Raw genomic sequence first — 6061 nt, 5'->3', positions numbered from 1 at the left:
ACAGAAACACGAGAGCCTGCATGAAAAAATGCATGGACATAAAAGAAGCTAGAGAAGTATGCCAGGACAGGAAAGTATGGCGGAAAATTGTTAATAAAAAGAATGTTAGTAGAGTGAATGACGCCTGAAACAAAAGACCTTGGCCACTAATGGACCCAAGTGGGGAACCTTACATGACGACTTCGTGAGGTTCTTTGCCTGGGGTGATTGTTAGAGAGATTGATCAACAACCTGGGTCGGAGCAATGTTGAGGAACGAACGTGTTATTTACTTAAATAGCATGAGAATTCTGGATCAATCTGAAAAATCTCTATCCCTTCCACACACTACTCCTTTCCCCTGCCGAGTGAGTCACGCCTACCCCGAAAGGGAAATGGCTTAATAGTGTAATAATAATAATAATAATATAATAGAAAACATGACTTTTAATCTTAAAAATGATAAAAATTCAAGAAGTTTTATTTCTACATACTTGAACTTGAACAGTCTTAGCTTTTGAAAATTTGCAATTAACAATTAGCAGCATTTAAGTTTTGCAATTTAAAATTCTGTAATTTTGACGATTTAGATTCGAAATTTATTTAATTTAGAAGATTTAAAATTGAAAACTTAAAATTTAACAGTTTGAAATTTTTTAAATTTGTAATAAAAAATTGTGTAGGATTTAAGTTTTACAATTAAAAGTTCTGTAGTTTTGATGATTTGCATTCCAAATTTATTAAATTTGGAAAATTTATAATTGAAAATTTTACTTTTGATCTTGATAATCATACAAATATTACAATTTTGATTTGTCCATCTTAAAAACTGAAAAACTCTCTTAAAATAGGTAGAAATTTCAGTTGCAAAACAGTATTACATTATTACAACAGTATTAAATTTTGTAAATTTACAATTGAAAATTATGTAATTTTTAAGTTTTACAATCAAAATTTAGCAATTTTGATGATTTGCATTCGCAATTTTTTCCGTTTGGAAAATTTAGAATTAAAAACTAAACTATTGATCTTGAAAATCATCAAAGTACAATAATTTTTCCTTTTAAATCTTTAAAATTGAAGAATTCTCAATTTTAACGCTTCAAAATTGTGAATATTTGAATTTTAAATCTTTAAAATTAAAGAGTTTTTTACTTTGAAAATTTTAAATTCATAAGTTTGTCATTTTTAAGCGAAATTTTCTTTAAAATTTAATAGTTTTATATTTTGAAAAATTACAGTTAAAAATTATCAAGGTTTTAAGGTTTACAAGCTTTTGTTCTTTAAAATCATAAAAATGCAAGAATTTTGAAATGTTCATTTTAAAAGTGGAAGAATTCTCAGATGTAACTCTTTAAAATTGTAGACATTTTTAATGTAAACATTTTAAATTAAAGAGTTTTTAATGTAAACTAAATCTTTAAGTTTTACGATTTAAAAAACAGTCATTTTAATTATTTACATTTAAATTTTCTTTCATTTGAAAGATTTAGAATTGAAAGCTTGAAAATTATCAAGGAATTTTCAATAAAGAAAGTTCAGTTTTCGAAAAAATAGAAGAAGGAGTAGATATTTGTTATTAACTTTTTCCAAATTAAAGTTTATTTGCTTCTTAACAGATGTTCAAGGAATAATTTCTCCCAATATTTATTGATTTGTTCCCTTTAACCCCTGTGTATTTTTTTGAATTTTTCTATTGTAAATTATTTTTATTCAATAAGTCAGAAATTTAATTGATGGTTCAACTAATTTTCATTTGTTTAAATAAATTTTTTGCCTTGTAAATCATGAAAAGTTATTATTTTTTGTGAAATGATATAGATAATGAATGCCTAAAAAAATTGGTTTGATAAACATATTGTTCGATTATTTGAACAATTTTTATTTGTATATTATTTCCCACCAAACCCTGAAAATGTAGTATTTTCTGGAATTATTGAAACATATAACGAATTTTGAGAGTTATATATTTTTTCAGAAGATATTTGGTAATTATTTAAATAATGTTCATTTGTACAAAAAAATTGTCCTGCTAAATCATGATTTGTTTAAACCTTTTTCCCCTGTAAATCTTGAAAAATTACTATTTACTTGCATGAAAGTTAAGTCTTACATTTTCTTTAAATTATTTTGCAAATATTAAAAAAAGTAATTTTGTTAATTGTTTAAACGATTTAAAAATTTGTTAAACGAAAAATATTGTTTTTAGCATTTGCCAACAACATTATTTATTCCGAAAAAAGTAACCTTTCTCGATTTGATATAAAAAAATGGTTTAAACAAATAACAATTGTTTACAAAATTGCAAAATTAGTTAAAAATAGTGAGAAACTTGTCACTAATCGAATGAAAATCATTGCTGTTGAAAAATTCAAATATTCCGTCCTTAGCATAAATTATAGACGAAACTCCTATTTTAAAGGTTTGGGGCATTTTCCGGGCACAATTACTTCTTTTATTTTTTCAAAAACTCTTTTTTCTCCGTTTAAGATCCCATTTTAGTTTCAAAAACCCGGACGTTGACCGATTTAAAAACAAAAAATAGGAAATTTATTTTCCGGAAAACGAATAAAGTGAGGGGGATCGGTCACCAAAAATAAAAAATTAAATTTCTACAGGTATAAATTGGGACCGCCCTAGTCAGCATTTAAGGTCATGTGAAAGTCTGTCACGTGACCAATTATTACATGCGATATTTAGTGGTTTTATAATTAGAAAAATGAATGTATTGTGCTGAAATTTTGGTAAATTGACCAAAAAAATATCAGGGCATGTCTATCTGGTATATTTGCGCTTTTATCTAATTTAAATAATGGAATTTTATTAATTCTATTTTAGCTAGGGCTCTAAAGCCCTGTTCCCAGTTACATTTTCAATTAAAAATTAATACAATCGCACTATTTAGACAAAACGAAAACTTAAATTGGCCGGTCAGGCATGCTCTTATAATAGATTTTTGATCATTTCCTAAAATTGCAATACAATTTGTTTATTTTGCAATTTATGAAAATGCCGAACATAAACTATGTGATTGGTCACGTGACTGACTGTCACAGTAGGGTTGTTCAAACTTGGGGTTTTAATTTTCATGAATATCGGCCCCAATTTTGTCCAAATCCACACAAAAATAAATGCGTTTGGAAAAAATGATATGTAAAGCTTCCGAAAGCCCTATGAAGTTAAAAAAATATTTCCCATAAGAAAAAAAAAGTTTTTTATCATATTGTTCAGAATTATCAATATTAGGTAAATGGAGTTGAATCCTAACATTTTTTCGCAATTATTTATGGAATACTAATCAAAAATGACTTTAAATATCACCCCCCTGGGTTTGTATTTGAGGTCTCAAAAAAACCCCATAAGTGAAAAATTGGGTTTTGTTTATTTTTTGCGCTTATTATGATTTCGTGTGATTTTTTTACACGAATTCATTACTTTTGATTTATAATTAGATATTTAAATACATTTTGAAACAATTTATTTATGTTTATTGTCATTTTTTCTTGAAAAAGTTACAAATTCGCGTTTTTTTAAATTTTTAAACTTACTTTTTAACTTTTCAGTTAGAGAGAGGCAATTAAAAATTGAATTCAAACGAATTAATGGTTTAAACCATTTACCATTATTTATAACAAAATATTCTGTGGGAATAAGGCTAGAAAGTTTCAGTTCTCTTCTAAAATTTTTCAATTTTTCAATTAGAGTGAGGTAATAATTAATTAAAATTTCCACGCATACTTATTTAAATAATTTTAATATCATTGTTAATAATATTCTCTTAGAATAATCCTAAAAAGTTGCGTTTTTCTGTTATATTCCAAATTTTGTCAACTTTTCATTTCAAGTGAGGTAATAAATAATTAAAGTTAAGAAACAAATGTTTAATCAAGTTATTATTGCTCATAACCTTCTCTTAGAGTATTATTAGAAAGTTGTTGGTTTTTATGACATTTTCGGCTTTTCTTTGACATTTTAGTTAAGAACAAATTTAGACAAAAAGACTTTCAGTAATTACTTCAAGGAAAAATTATATTTAATATGATCCATATGAAAAATTTGAAGAATACTTTTAACATATTTTTTATGTCAAATAATATATTTAGAAAAAAGAAAGAGATGGTTTAAAAGATGATTCTCTTTGATTCTTATTTATTATTTGTTCATAACTAAAAGGCCGACGCAAATATACAAATTTCAGAAAAAATTGCAATTTTCTAGTATCTATACAAACTAGTTATTAACAATAATAATTTTTTAAAAGAATTATCTTTGAGAATATACATTAATTATTACCTCACTGAGTGAAAAGTGGGCCGAAAGTTAATTTTCTTGTTGAAAAAACCGCAAATATCTATCATTAATATAGGACAAGATAATTATAAGCAATAATGATTTGTGCAAACATTTCTAAATTTCATTAAATTTTGCCTCGCTCTAAGTGACAAGTTGAAAATTTCAGAAAAACTGCAACTTTCTAGCATTATTGAGAGAGAATATTATTAAAAATAATAATAAGTTGTTTAAACAATTTTTTTTACCAAAAATATTTTTAAATTCGTATTTTATCAATTAAACATAATATTTAATGATTCTGAGGAGTATTAAATTCCGATGAAAGCTTTATGTAATTGTTTAAACAATTAATTATTGTTTTTTTTCTAATTTCCTTCCCATTGAGCATGGACGCTTTATATCTTTTTTGGCGTACTATTAAATAAATCATAAAATTCATGATAAAATTTGAATTATAAAATTATATTTACTACTGCATTTTTCATATTCTTAATATCTTTATCATTATTATATTATAAAAATATACATTCACTAATAATAATTATGATTCAAGTTTAAACATTTTCTTTGCTCCTTGAAAAATTGGCTTTGTGAATAGAATAAAAGATTATCTTTCCCTAAATATGTTTAAAAAAAGCACTTCAAGTTTTGTAACAGATTGCTTTTTTACATTTTCATACTCGTTATGAATATTAAAACGTGTTACTGTTTTTTGTTTTAACTTTATATGATTATTTATAAGACTGTTTTCCAGTTATTTCGGTAATTTATGAATGTAGCTTTAAACTTGTTTCAAATGTGCCGATTGAAGACATTTTAGAAATATTTGTGTGTTCTATTTTATATTATTGATCCGAAAATTTTAAAAGAACATTGCTTAAACAAATAAAATTGTTTAAACAATGACTTAACTTTATAAAAATAATTTACTACTCGAAATCAATCAATATTATGTTTAATTCAGAAAACGATTTTATAAACGAATACGATTTTTAAAATATCGTTGGAAAAATAATTGTTTCAAGAAATGATATTTGTTTAGAAAATTAAAAAATTGTTCATATGTTCTTTCTATATACTATACAGTTAGAGAAATGATTGTTTGAATTCTATTTTTATATTATTTTTTATAGTTATCGAAAAAAATGCTTGAACAAATAAAAATTGTTTAAACAAATAGAATATTGTTAAATTTCAGAAGAAGTGTACTAAAGTTATATAATGTTTCAACAAAAAGTACCATAGGATACAAATTTAGGTAATGTTTTTGAAAAAAATTCTTGTCCAATCAAGGACCAACTAATACATTTCATTTTGAAAATCTGATAATTGTTTACATTTTTTGGGTATAAACAACAAAACTTGGCACGATTCTATCAAATCCTGAAGTATATGTTAAATTTTTCGAAAATGCAAAATCCCCCACTCTTAACTAAATGACAATAAAGAACCTGGTGGTACGTGTTAATATTTAATTTCGAAAAATAATATTACGGTTTTTCTTTTCTGCGTTACCTAGAAAAATTTTATTACATTTTTTCAAATTTAACTTACGTTCACTAAATTTTTACAACTATAAAAAAAAATTTGTAACACATTTTTTCATAATTATTAAAATTTTAGGACCAGCAAACGTTTCTCAGTGCTTCTCATTAAATTTCCCAAATTTTTAACTCAATATCGCGTTTCGTGTGAACATAGTTGGATTTGATGAAATTTTGAAATTTTTTTTGAGGTTACGCTCACATGGCCTTAAGGGCATGTGACACTCAAATGCCTATATTACCGGC

The sequence above is a fragment of the Belonocnema kinseyi genome, chromosome 1, assembly GCF_010883055.1.
Source record: "Belonocnema kinseyi isolate 2016_QV_RU_SX_M_011 chromosome 1, B_treatae_v1, whole genome shotgun sequence".
Classification (NCBI taxonomy): Eukaryota; Metazoa; Arthropoda; class Insecta; order Hymenoptera; family Cynipidae; genus Belonocnema; species Belonocnema kinseyi.
Note: the sequence above shows the minus strand (reverse complement) of the source record.